This window comes from Falco peregrinus, chromosome 1, assembly GCF_023634155.1.
Source record: "Falco peregrinus isolate bFalPer1 chromosome 1, bFalPer1.pri, whole genome shotgun sequence".
Lineage (NCBI taxonomy): Eukaryota > Metazoa > Chordata > Aves > Falconiformes > Falconidae > Falco > Falco peregrinus.
Window position 1 is genome coordinate 122,776,099 of NC_073721.1, and position 14,817 is coordinate 122,790,915.

General features: G+C 44.6%; 2 long non-coding RNA genes across 2 annotated transcripts in view; one reads left to right on the plus strand and one right to left on the minus strand.

Moving 5' to 3' along the window:
* LOC114013569 (uncharacterized) overlaps window positions 1–14,817 on the minus strand; it is an 83,298-nt gene that overhangs the window by 12,736 nt on the left and 55,745 nt on the right. The gene's annotated exons all lie outside the window — the stretch shown is intronic.
* Window positions 863–6,824, plus strand: LOC129785151 (uncharacterized). Its single transcript, XR_008748784.1, has 2 exons — window positions 863–1,099; window positions 1,455–6,824. It is a non-coding gene; the product is annotated as an uncharacterized LOC129785151 (long non-coding RNA).

The window sequence follows — 14,817 nt, forward strand, 5'->3', positions numbered from 1 at the left end:
TTTTGCAGTCATCTGAATCCTAAATTTAAATATCATTTAACTCGCTGCCGTGTTAATGCTTTGAGAGTCACACAGGCCAACTGAGAAGACATAAATACTTCACAGGCTGAAGTGGTCATTGCTTTGTGCAAAGCAAAGCAGTCCAGTCCTTTTTGGTCCCGTGGAACTTCAGAGTATGAAACCAGCAAGATTAATCCCTCCAGTGAAAGATTAGAGAGTCAGTGATGCTTTCTACAAGTGCCAAACACACCTCTGAAAAACAAGAAAAGTGCCCCAAGTAATTAAAACTGACTATTATCATTATTAATTGCAGTCAGCTGAAATCACGAGGACCTGAGAGAGTGTAACGACCAGCAAGTCTTCCGGATTTGACAGGGTTCAACACTAAGCATTTTCTAACTGGTTGAAAATACTGAGATGAAATTTTCGAAAAGATTTGAAGCTTAGAAATAATACTGCTTGGTGAAAAAGTTGTTTGGAATTTAGATACAATTTTACAGAACAATCTTTTGTAGAACATTTTTTAACATAGTCTGTGATTTATCAAATATAATCCTAGAGAAGTCCTTAATTGTGTCTTAAACTCTACTTAGCAGTTTTAATTATTCTATTAAAAATAATAATTAAAAAAACCCACAGCACTTTCTAGGTTAAATAAGGTGTTAAAATAAAAATGAGGCCCTGATTTTGAGAAATTTTACAAAATTCTCCTGGAAGAAGAATTTCAACCGCTGGTCCTATGCCACTTCGTACCGGGCTCACGCTGCTTTTTTTAACGATCTCATTTGTGAGGCTGCAGTAACCTGAAACTGTGAAAACAGGGCTCCTATAAAAAGGAAGAAGAACCCCACCGAAAACCACAATAGGACTCAGAGAGGACGGAACCAACAAGTGCTTGCATCAGCCTCACGTGTCCAGGATGCCATGTTCATACTGCCGGGGTGCGTGGCTGCACCCAGCCGTGCTCTCAGCCACGTGGCCGGTGCTCACTGGTGGGTCGGCTCGGACACACCGGCTGACGGCCCCACGGTCACACAGCTCCCAAGAGCCCGGGAACTTCCCGAATTTCACACAAGCTCGTACAGCACCAACAGCAGTGGTGGGTGCTCAAAGTGAAAGGGGAAGCAGAGATGGGTTTTGGAGAAAAGTTATTTCCTTCTTGCAAAGCACATCTGTGAGGGTTAGGTTACTTCACAGAAAAAATTCTTGTGGGAAACAACTCAGCAGCCCCAGCAAGACAACTATCTCAGTGCACTGTAAATAAAAGCCTGACTTTTGGGAAGTACAGTTTTCACTCCTGGAAAGCGTTAGGACATGTAAGATGCATCTACAGCAGCATGGTGTGAATCCTCTCCTTTCCAAACCTGCTGGCCACTTTGAGATAGAGCCACGTGAGCTCCAACGGCATCCCAGAAACAACACCATGAGTAAGCACTGGCTTTTTCTTTCCTCAGATAAACCAGATGAAAAGACACGGAAGGGACCCTCCCTGGGAAACCCACGGGTCTAACCCCACCAACTGCCCCAGCCATGCTCAGCTCTGGCTGGGGCTCCTGCTCCCAACAGGAGTGGAACTGCAGAGCTCCTTCACTGACTGCACACCTCATCCTTCTGATACAGCTTTGAAACCACATCCCTCGTCCATTCTTTTCACCCCGTCTGTGCAAGAAACTCACAGAGACTTCAGGCTTCCCTTGGAAGCACAGTGGAAATGAGGTGCCTGCTTCAAATGCAGGGTTTTCTACTATGCTAAGATGCACGCCACAAAAGCGCAGCTGTGGAAAAACTGTCCCTGGACTACGTTTTTCAAGCTGGAAGCCTGTCAACAGTCCTGCAACTCTTACACAGGGTATTTTCTAGGTTTATTTATCTTCATTCCTTCTCCCCCCATCTCTGAAGTATTTTCTTCAAAATCCCAAGACACTTGCCGGTCAAAGAATGAGTCATGTTTCTGGCGGACTATGGGTCATTTTTCATCATATCCAGTGTGGCAACACGGGGCAGATGCTCACTGATTTGAGTTATGGTCCAGACACACTAATCAGTCTGATCTGTGAAGAAACTCTCGGTCTTTCAAAACATTCACATGGTTTCCTACCAGCAGATCATATTGCAACAGGAGTATGTGTTTTTGTATTTCTTCATACTGTGACACTGCTGGAAAAACACATTTCATGACCTCAGGATAAAGGGGGGAGGGAACTAAAAAAAATACAATAAACAGATGATGCCCCTCCCCCACCCTGTATACTTTAGGAATCTCCTTCCCCTGCTCCCTTTTTCACCTTCAGCTTGTGCGCTTGGATGTGTTTATGTCTCTGGTGAGCTCAGAAGTTGCAGCACCAGGCAAGCAGCTTGGTAAAGCCTGATTTGCAGCCTGAATACCCACCCAGCTCTCAGAGGACATGAGGACCACTTCCCAGGCTGACCACTGACCCTGGTAACAGGCTGCTTTACATATGCTGAAGAAAAAAAAAAAAAAAAGAGAGACCAGCTCTACTACTGCAAGGCATCTACAAAGCCAGAAGCAATCTTCATCTTCCTGCTTACTGGCACCAAACAAGACAGAGCTATTAAATGGGGCTTTTTTTCGGAAAGGAAATGCTGCCTAGTGGAAGTAGAAGCTTCTCAGCAAAGCAGCTCACAAGGGCTCTCATCCAGGCTGTGTTGCTTTGACCACATTTTGCCAACACCACTGAGAAGCCCTGAGCCAGTGGTGAAAGGTTACAGCACATTTTATGCCTTGCATGAATTTTGAACAGCAGTGCACAAGTCCAGATAGCTCCAGCTTTCATTCAAGAGAGCTGGCTCGCCAGCCACAGCCCCAGAAAGCCTGCAAAGTTATAAACCTCCGTACCTGTTCTTGGGAGTCTCACAGCTATGGGTCTATCACACGGAAGCAGAGGAGTGTTCTGGTTTGTTTATGGTTTCATAGTCAAAGACCAGAGCCAGAGACAGGACAGGAGGAGTGAAAAGGGATGGCAGGTTCTGAGAGAAGGACATGTCCTGACCTGGAGCAATCGACTCTCACTCATCCTTTAGCACAGCACGGTAGCAAGGCAGTTGTCACTTAGCAAATTCTAGGTGACAATTAAGACAATCTTTCCCTACAGGATTTTTCTCTTCCAAAAATATGTTAGTGAAACATTCCTGACAGTTCATCTCCTGTTGTTGGTGTAAGAAGATGTTGTAGGCTAATTACCTGACAACACAGGCTTAAACAGACCAGGAAACCAGCAGATTTCTCCTTTTGGTTATATCTGTAGGAAAGGGGTTTCTTTGTTGCTCTCACTGTGTTTTCCAGTGCCACTGTTTTAGAAACCTGGGCACCTAGCTCCTGTAGACACTGCCAGCAGGTGGGGACCAGAAGAGGACTTAAATGCTTCAGAACTCTTGTGCATTTGAACCCAGAGGGAGGTAAATTCATGAGTCACCTTTGGGGAGTCTACGCCCGATTAGTGAGCCCTTGATGGAATACTGGAAGCACATCTCAACCTGGACACTGGCACTAAATCAAACGGGAAGGAAGAGAAGGAAAGGGAACCAGTGCACAGAGCACACAGACTATCGGAGACAGGAATGCAACCCAGCAGGCAGATGTGATGGATGCAGGAAAAAGTAAAGAGATCAGGACAGAAAACATGGCCCTGCACACTCATACTCACAAACATAACCCTTACTTGCCTGGGAACAAAGGAATCAATCTTGCAAACTGTATAAGGATTAGAAATAGGCATCTGAGCTTTCCTTTACATAGAGTTATTAACCTGTAGCATTATTTTCCACATCGTACTGGGACCATTATGCGTTTTCCCAAAGTATCCAGGACTATCAGTAAAACTTTGGATTCAAAAGTATGGAAACAATCCACTTCGGTTTTCCTTTCCATAGACGTCCAGTGCTCTGGTCCTAGCAAATGACCTAGATTCCTTGGAGAAGAAATTTAATCACTTGCAGGGAGCCCATGCAGAACAGATCACAATATTTGTTCTCTGATCCAGTCACAAAGACGTCATCAAGCTTACTGCATTTTGACTTCTCATGACTAATCTGCACAGAAATATCATCCAAGAAGCTCTTTACAGAGAACAGGAAAGCACAGATACTATGCTCAGGTTTTCAGCTAAATGGGCATGTGACGCTGTGCTTTAATTTTATGTTAAATGTCCTAGCCAGAAATCTCACGTGACAGCTGGTCCTGAGAATTCTGTAATATGATAATGAAATGTCTGCCTATAAACAAAAGTGTTTGTATTACAAGTGCTTTCCCATGGCATTTAACTATGCAGCATGAATCAGAGGCAGGCACAGCAGCAGGTTTTCTTAGGTCTAAGCAAGTATCTTATTGTATCCCAAGAGAAATAGAACAGCAATATGTGATCTTTCCCCAGCAGTGTCGCACAGCACAGTCCTAGCAATAAAAATAATAAGATCTCTTACATTTATACAGTATATGTATCTATTATTTCAAAGAATTCTCAAAGCTATTTACTAACTACGTATCTATCTCAGCATTTGAGATTGCTGCTATATCATGGGTTGGCTGCAAACAGCAAGGTCTCATGTGGACTTTGCAGAGCGTCTGGCGCTTCTTTTGGAAAGGAATGTGAAGACTGGTACCAAAACCTCTGGCAGGAGAAGAAAATTCCCATGCCATTAAATCCAGCCACTTCTGAAAGACAGCTGTGTACAGAACAGAAACACAGGAGTCCAGGACAGCTCATGAGAAAAAGTGCCACAGCCAGCTGGAAGCACGTGTTGAATTCAGTTGGCTGGGGTATGACCTCCAAGGAGATGTCCACACTACAGACTTGATCCAACCAGTGCTCCCCACTCTCCTAATACTCACCGGCCAAAGGCTTGCTCAGGAATCTACCAGCAATTTGTCATTATCTAAGTTTCGAAAGGTTGGGATAAACCTGACAGCAAAAGGCAATAAGGCAGGGACCCCGGCCGCCAGCTCTGACAGCGTCTGTCCTCAGACCTTCTCGTGTGGGTGCAGCACACAGGCATGGGGGGGTGGACACTACCCCCAGGCTAACAAACCCTCTCCAAACAGCAAAGCAGGGCAGATGATCTGACCGGTTCCTTGCAATTCCCCCTCCTAGCTGGCTGATCGGGTGTAGAGCCTGAGTTGACCCAGACGAGCAATGTACTTGTGCTCACATAACCTCGCATGTGAGCTAACAAACTCTGACAGATAGTAGCGTACTGGCTGCGTATAACTCAGATAACCAGAGGCCTGACTCTGATCTATCGACACCGATCTTACCCCAGTGTAGTGCCACTGGTTTCTGTTGAAATACAGCCAAGGTTGGACCGATTCAGGAAAAGTCCAGATGTAATTTTGCCTACTGAAGGCAGGACTGCATTTTAAGTGAGAACAGATTTAATTAGTGCTGTTTTAACATGATGAGTCGAAGAATTAGGAAAGGGGGGAAATAAAGACAGACAGAGCTCCAACAACTATAAATTTTAATCTCCCCACTGTGAGTTTAAAAAATGCGGGAGAGTTGAGGAAGGGAAGAGGAATTACCAGAGGGAAATAATGTCTCTCCTAACAAGATAATGCGGGGTTTGGGAAATAAAACCAGATAGAAAAAGCCTGGAGTTAAGAACCCTGCTGCTTAAAAGCAGCACTGAATTCCCATCACTGCAGGTTATAATGGAATGGTTCTGCTTTGCTTTGTATTTAACATTCTACATTTCACTCCTGTTCACAGACCTCTGTGGAAAGCCAAGTTTTGATGTGGGATTACGGTGCAATGCCTGATGACCACATTAGCCATCTGCTCTCTTGCAGGTCCGAGCACAAGTCCAGGTCTTTCTCAGCCAAGAGTCGTTGGCTAAATGAAGTGACATTTCTGATTTGCGTGTCAAACTGTTTCCACTACTGCATGCACGTGAGCGTAGCTGTGGTTTGCTGTTCAGCACGGTTGAATCGCGTTCAAGACCTGCAGGAAGAAGACTTCCAGCCGAGACCAGCCGCTAACGGCTCACCTGGCAGAGCCACTGCCCATGGCCTAGGCAGCACTTGCCAAGTTCAGACATGGCTTGTGATGAATGAAGAACACACGCAACAAGTCTAGCCACAGCTAAACAGACTCAAACACCTGGCCGGGAGCCAGCAGATGCAACACCACGCGTTTTACAGCATGCTGGGAGAGGGAGCATGATCGTCTATCTCCAGCAACAGACTAGGCTCAGCATCTTTGCTCTCTTATTTATGAGAAACGTGGTCTGCTCAAGGTTCACGCTCCAAAGAACTAAAGATCCACTGACATAAACTCCAAATGATACCCAAAATTAGACTGAAACACGTTCTAATAATTGGCAGCAGGCAAGAACTTTTATCTGCTTTAAATCAGAGCAGAAAGGAATGAAACAGTTCCAGGTGGATCTGCTGTGTAGCGGAAATGCCTTAAATGCCCAGAGGAGCACAATATAAAAATCGAAACACTCCGATATAAAGCCTCTGACGTCAGAGGAGCTGTTTCCTCCAGCCTCAGCCAGCTTTAATAAAAATCCACTGAGAAGTTCCAGAAGCAGCATTTACTTTGGAGTCTAAAAGACTTATTCAGTGTCTGCTATAAAAACAATTTTGAGAACTTATTTATTGGAGCTGGTGGGTAGCCCTGGTGTGCTTCCTAGTGCCTCCTGTCACTGCGGACAGACCCACACCCGACAGATGCCCACCCAGCCAGTAACCAGCCATCAGCTGCATGCTTGCCCTTAGTACCCTGCTTGTGGGTAAAAAGCAGTAAAATAAACTAATAACATTTAGTAATAATAAAAAATAAAAATAAATTAATAAGGTGCATTTCCTGGAGGCTGAAGTAATCACTTCTGTCTCTCACAAGTGCAGTAGGTGCATCCCACCTTACAAGGACCACTTCTGTCATATCACATCGCTCTGCAGAGCTTCACAGTCCCCCGTGTTTCTCGGTGCGCTCCCAGGCAGGTTCGGTGGCACACGGCCTGTTATGTCTCACAGCTCTCCCTGCTAGTCACAATCCTGGACATTTTCCTCATCTTCACGTCTCCAGTCCTTCTCCAAAAGACTCAGCTTGCTTACATCTGACCCAGGTCTGGACATTGTCCTCCCCACCTGAGGGAAGGACACCCACGGGGGGTCAGATGAGCTATTTAATGGCCTCCTGACATTTTTGTAAGGTATTTGAAATGTGGAAAAGTACATAAAACCATCCCGCATGGGGGAACTGCCTGTATCGCTTTGCGGTGTCTCCCACCATCTCCACAGAACAGGAGCGTGGCTGCCTGCGTGCCCTGTACCAGACACGGAGCTCCCTGCAGAGCACACCAGTACACACACCCAGCCTGCACCGTGCCCACAGCCCGCAACGAGAAGTCGGGCCAACTTCCCGAGTATTTATAGATCTTGAAAAAGAGCCAGAACCCTCTCTCCAAGAGGATGCGCAATTTAACATTGTGCAAAGTCATTAAACCTCCCAACAGCAACTGTACAGCCCTGATCTGGCAACAGGGCGTGTGAGCAGCCCACCAGGCTGCGTGAGATTAGTTCACACATACCTGCAGGCACACCTACCCCCGCAGCCCTGCTGGGATCAGAAATACAAAGCAAAACAATTGCTAAAAACAGTGCAGACATAAATGTACTCTTAAAGTTTAGCATAGGTCTTTGCTGACGGCAAAGAAATCCGATGGTAGAGACATGAATTTGCATTTTGCATTGCACAACAGTTCTCTGCTCCTCCCTTTATTTATCAGAAGGGAATATTTTACAGTTTCTCATTTTTATTTTCTGTTTTTACTCTGTTCTGAAGGAACCCTAGGCTTCAGCCCTCGGACACATGCTATCCCACATGCAAAAGGCCTTTGCAAACAGCCCCGGCTGTTAACATGGGTGAGGTTGGGGGTCTAAATTAAAATAGTTCTCTTGTACCCTTGGATTTTCTTTAGCCTATCTGATGGAGGAGATTAAGGCAATCTAAGAGGAAGTAAAAGTTCACAAACGGATGATTTGTCAAGGGATTTCCACAGGTTAGCTTTTATTTAAAGCTTTCTCAATCATCTTATCTTACTGGGCTTTAAAACTGGAACAGTCACCTTGGCACCTACATCTAGTCCCTGAAGTGTAGTTATAAACATGGCTGGGGAGGCCACTTCAGTTACCAGGGCACTTGACAGCCATCTGCTGTGCTAACGAAGGCAGATAATCAGCAGGCAGGTGAGGCAGCCATCACAACCAGGCTGAAATAAGGTCTATGCACTACAGCCCTTCTTCCAAGAGTCACGGGCACTGGAATCCAGCAGATGCCCGATTTTCAGCTTCTCAAAAGCGGTTTTATCAATCTCTGGATTGTAAAATAACTTTGAAACATGGATTAAGCATAACAGGCAGTATCTACTTGGCTCTGCCAAGAGTCTGTTACAAGATCCCAACCCTGAATTCCCTTAAGCCCCTTCTCAGCAGAGCTGGCTCCTGTCACGTGGCACCGCGTGTGCAGCAAGACGGGTGATTTTTAAAATTTGACCAAGGATGTCAGTGCCCAGAGTTATTTGCACTGTTTCCCCGCTCCGTTCCCACACACATGCTTCTACAGGGTCTGAAATTTCTGGATTGAGAGTATTATTTCTGTTCCAAGGAATGTTACTGCTGGTTAGGTTAGTTAGGTCAATGCTCTCGGAGAGTTTCACTGAACTCACTGGATCTCTACCAGAGACGAACCTGACCTGAAACGTCCCATCTGGGCTTGTGAGTGAAGCCATTGACATGGCTTCATTCAGCTAGACCGTGGGCACCTGACTTCAGGCCCTCATTTGCACCCTAAAACCTTAGAGGACCTTTGTGAACAACTGACAAAAAGCAATGCCTAAACCTGCCAGCACAAGGTGCCTCACTGGGAGCAACTTCGATGCAGACCATGTTAGCACTATAAGAAATGCTATTTGTTCTTTTCCCTTAACATCTTTACTGCAGTCTTAGCAAACTGCATTTCATCACTGCCCGCTACTGCTTTAACAAAAACAAGTTCTTTTAATTAAAAAGTGGATACAAAGCCTGAAACCCCAAGTGATGGATAGACAGATAGACATCTTGACTGAAGGCTCCTCGGCTGTTTCGCTGCTATGCCATTTTCTGACTCTGTAGCAAAGATCTGTCTCCTGAGTGGCAAGTAGTGAAATGTATTTGATGTCTGTAGTTATCTGCTGCTCAGATTCAAGTAATTCCAAATCATTCCTGGTACCACGCTATGGAGATCTTTCTCTGCCACGAGGGGCTATATGCATCCAATCTCCATGCATTTACAGTTTGTAACTGTAGCTGTCTAGTAATGCTCTACATATGGGCTTGAAAGAACATTATTGACAGCATATTGCTTAAACTGGGTGAGAAACTACTTCTCAACCTGTTTTCAACCTCATAATTCAGCAGTGTCCAAATTAATTTTATGATAATCTCATGCATCAATAAATTCAACTCACAGGTGGCTGACAGAACCCAAGATTTTGAAAATTATGTGCATTCCCCTTCAGGGAACAGACACGGGCAGAAGCAAAGGCTTGATTGCAGCCTGTGTATTTTTAGACACGTTAATTAAATCTGCCACATCATTTTAGATAGATGGCTCTGCAACTTTAATCCCAAGGTGCTGCCTTTCAGAGGGATTCCTGCGGGAGTCAATTATATTTTGTTTGCATAGTGTTAACAGGTGGTACCTGCAACTCTAAACTCTGGGCATGGAAATGAAAATCTGAAGAGCAAATTCTGTTCACTTCGCTAAAACAAATGTAATTGCAAGCAAATATCCAAAAAGCCCCGCTGGGATAAATTACCTTTCTGGGACTCCTCAGACGTATAGTTTGCCAATCTATCCAAGGCCAACTGGTGGTCAAGCCTCGCTCCTTGCTCAAAGAGAACTAGAACTGGTTCCTTTTTTGTCCCCAGACCTCACTGCTTCCGGTTTCTTCGCCTGTATTGGTCTGCCAACACCCAAGTCTTCCCTCACAGGTATGGGAAACTGATGACTTATCTCTTTCAGCAACACCTCGGTGGGGCTGAGGGAAAATTAAAATAGAGGGGGACATCTCAGGCATGACATTGTACACACAGTTGAAGCTCTGAACTCACTGAGGCAGAACATAGGCATGACAACCAAGACAGCAATTGAAAGAAGTATTTGTGCATCAGTTGAGATTTTTGGAGCACCCAGTGGAGTTAGATGATACTCACTAATCACTCAGTTAAAAATCCCTTAATTTTGAAGGCCCTGTAACAGTGATGAAGTTACATTGCTACCCAGTACAACAGACAACTATTAGAAGGCAGGTACCCAATAGCCACAGGAGTCAGTATGATTTATCAGTATTGTCAGGATAATGGCACGCTGGGATCAAGTCCCTTCAAAATAACTTGACATGATTTCTTTGCTGGTCGGGCAGATTTTAGGCTGACTTGATCTGACAATGAACATCCCAAGTCCTCTCCTCTCATTTTGAGGGCATTTCCTTTCTTGTCTAATTTTTCCTCGGATTCCCTACGTTAAAGCTGGTCAAGCCCACAGCCCATTTAGCTGAAGGTCCTCTTTACTCTGTGGACACAAAGCAGCAGTTATCTAGCATAAGGATGAGCCTATATTTTGGCTGTTCCTAAACTGTGATGGGGGAAGATTCCTCCCTTGTTTTCCCGTAGTTTGCAGTTTCCATACTGTATGAACACATTGCTTACTTCTGACGCTCGGCTTTTTTTGGTTACTGGATACTGCACTTGCAGTTTCATCTCTGATCAGCCAGTGAGTGCTCTGTCCAAGCTTTTAAACACTACTGTTAGCCTTGATTTATGAGGTGTGCATCTTCCAAGGCCACAGGTCGTCTTCAGTACGCTAATCTCTGTTAAAAGCAATGAGTTTTCATCCTAAATTCACTGCCAAAGAAGTTTGCTTGGCTTTAGAAGTCTGACTTTAGCCAGAGAATTTTTTCCATATAAATGGTAGAAAGGTTTGATATAAAACGGGGCATGAATTAATAATATAGTCATATCTCTCCAAGTCTTGCTGATTTGGAAGACCTGACAGGCAGGACAGGGCTGTTCTCTGATAAGGGAATTGTCAAAACAGGCCAGACACTATCACAGAAACGAGCAGGAAAAAGACCAGTGAGGCTACCGAGTCCATTCCTTGGAGAAAGGGCAAAATTCCTGTTTGCTGCTGTACAGTTTCTAGTGAACAGAAGTTCAGTCTAGCATTATAAGTGACTCAGACGTGAGACATCCACCACATCCTTTGGGACAATATTCCAGTATCCAGTGAAAAGTTCAGCCTAAGTTCACCTTTCTCCTGATTACATCCTTTGGTCTTTGTTACATGCTCTTTAGGTCACCATAAGAAAAGTTGCTGTCCTCTTTTCCATTTTCTTCTCAATCCTAAAATAAATCTCCTCAAAATATTATTTTATGTTTATCTCTGCTAATTACATGTAAAAATTCATTTTTGCTCACATGACCAAGGTCAAGGAACACAGTGTAACATATTCCATAAAAGAATGTCCTTGTGGTATTTTCAACATAACTAAATATTGGAAGGACCTTTATAAAGCCCCAACTTTCAATCAACAAATCAAAGAGACTCACCCACATTGTCTGGTGGCTTTGGGAAAAAACCTCAGCCTGCATGAAATCAGTGGGAGTTTTATCACTGATTCCAGTGGAAGCAAGATTTTTCAAATGGGAACTTGATTAAATAGACTTCCTGTGATTCTCCAACTTCCAGAGGTGAGCTGGATTTGAAGCACAAGGACAGAGCCAAGTTGATCTCCATGAAAAACAAAAGCATGAATGCAATCTGCAATTTAAAGAGGAAAAAAAAAAAAACAAAACAAACCCAGATCCCTGAAAACTGTGGTAAGATAGATGTTGGTGCATGATTGCAGGGAATGCCCTGTCCTTACGGCAGGTAAGATGCACTTCCCTCTCACGTAGTACCTAAGCACATGGCATCTGCTCACGGTTTCTCATGTGGGAGTCAGATGCCTTCTGGTTCCTCAGACTAGTTCCTCCACACAGGTCCACCAAAGGCCACAGCATCCCTCATGACCATGGACCGCCTCAGGTACCATACAGTGCTTTGATGGATGTTGCATTGCCTTCCTTATCCAGGCATTACGGTTTCCACATTGCTTGCCCACTGCCACAAAAAGCAAGGTGACAGAATATATGCGACAGCATCACTGACCTGGAGATACCTCTTCCTCTCCAGAGCTCTCTTTTATCCATTCAAAGGTGTTTTAGCATATCAAGTCTATGGAAAGCTGCCCAGCAGCCCTGCAGCCAGATCAGCAAGTCATCTGGGCCCATTTGTAAATGGTGACAAGCAACAACTTTCAGACCCAGCACCCAAATACCCCAAGAGGCCGTTTCAGGAAGGGAAGGGGATTTGGCACAGGCACCATAATCTTATCAGCTCTATTGTAATTCTGCCAAATTCCCCTCCTTAGGGTTTCTTTTACTAGAAGTTCCTCCATACTCAGCCCTCAGTTCTGTGTCATTTTGCTTGCATATCAAAGGGTGAGTTGAAAGCTCCAAGCGGGAAGGCAGATGCGTATATGCAAACACAAATGGCAGGTCCCTGTACTTCATTGACTTTGGGATCTGAGGGACATGAAAAAGCAGAGCAAAACCAAGAGAGTAAAGTGTCCAGCCAAATTACATCTGTCTTCCCACTATGATTCCCAACCAAAGTACTTGGAAACCCCAGGAGAAATGTCATCCAACACATTAAATTCTTTAAAAGAAGAATGAGAATGGAACTGTAAGTCTATTTCACCCCATATAGTATGATTTCAGGCCAGTTCCTGGCTCAAATTTATCATCAACACTGAAGTGCAGGGCCCAAACCATTGAGATTCATTCCATTGAATCTGGATTTTTATTCCCATTCACACTGCCGCTGGAGCTTGGGTTTGGGTTTGATTCATTAGAGACCAGAGACTCGGGGTGATCTGGCTTGGACTTCAAGGACTGAGCCACTTCTCTATTCTGTACCTTAACTGAAACAAGAATATAATCTGAAAGATACTTCCTTTGACTTGCTTTATCTCCAGTGGAAGGGCACACACTATTAACAGATGGAGCTTATTTAATTTAATAAAGGCTGATTTTAATCAGACTTAGAGTCCATAGCAATTAACAATGAAGTCCTCAGTTTCTGCAGAGGTCATCAGTCATTTCCCTCCCAGAGACATGGTGGGGTGCAGGGAGATGACAGCCAGCCCACACTGGCCTGTGTGCCTGGATCAGGGAACAGCAACACGGTCCCTGCATGCTGTTCAAGGAGGGCAAGCCTCAGGAATAGTCAATCCAGCGATAAGGACTGCCCAAAACCACTCTGCATCGGGATCAGGCTTTTTTCTGAGCATGTCAAAAAGCTGCACGTGCCCCTGACAGCCCACACAGGGAACTAATGCAGAGAGGCTCTGCTGTGAAAATGCAACTTTCCAAGTATTTATGAGCTTTAGCTATTTTTATGTTTATACACAGCATCCTGCATGAAGGCTTATGCCTGAGGGTCAGCGGACGCCTGGGGCCACGCTTGCAAACCTGCTAGATGTGCCCGCTTCACTGATGTGCCCGCTTCACCGATGTGCCACCGACAGACAGCCCAGCTAGAAACAGAATCAAATATGGTCACCAAGCAAAGGAGGCATGACAGCCAGGGTTCAACACCCTCTTTGTGGAACTGCTGGGGAAAAAAAACCCAAAAAACCTCAACAGAAAACCAACCCAAGCTACAGCAGTTTTCAGAAGCTGAGCAACTCAAACCCTCAGGTCGTTTCTGAGATGACTTAGCAGGAGTACCTAAGCTTGCAAAGTGACCTGGTGCCTAAATCAGACCCGCAGTTATCCTGCCTGGTCCCCTGGCACTCACTCTTCTCTGCTTTGAATAACTTTCCTTCCCAATAATTTCACTGTTACAGTCAATGAAAATACCCACCAATATTCAAGACCAAGAAGGCGGCTTTTGAAATAATAAATGGGAGAAATTACTGTCCCAAAGAGAATATGAAAAAACCAACAGTGAGAACTGTAAATACTATAAATTTGCTCCCTGTTTTCCCACTACATTAATAATGTTAGGATTAATGTCCACAAATCTGTATATTTCAAATGCCTGAGAAGAAGAGGGATTGTAAAGCTGACCTGTTCCTTTGCCAAGTCTTTGATTTCTGCATTATGCTTCCAACAGCTTATGAAAAATGTAATATAAAGCTCTAGACGGTAAACTGAATTCTATTTTTTCCAGCATTCAACACAATTCAAAGCATAAAAACAAAGCACAAGGTGGCATGTCCCCCTTTTCTAAAGGTACACATCTTTTCCTCTAAAACAACAGCAAAAGAAAACCTTTTATTTCTGCTGCCTTGCTCCCCTTCTGGGAAGAAAAGGAGAGGTGCTGTTGTCCCGTTAAATAGCAAGTCCACCCGCTCAGATAAGGCAGGCTCGCCTCTTGAATTTGCATGTGAAAATTACCCTGCTTCAGCTCTGGAAATTATGCTTGTAGGTGTAAAGAGAGTAGCTTTTCTGCTTTGAAGTTTGCAAGGCAGCAACGATGAAGGCAGGAATTAACTCAATACCGATTACCAGCTCTTGGTCTCCTCCACATCAGACTTTTGAACACAGAACAGAAACACACTGAACAGCCAGGTTGCGCTTCTTTTTGCGATCCAAAGCCCTCAAAGAGAGAAGACGAAAGCTGTGTTTGTTCCTGGAGCCCAGCCTTTCCTCTGAGCTGTCTGTTACTGACTCAGGCTTGTGTTGGAAAAATACATCTTCAGAGAAGT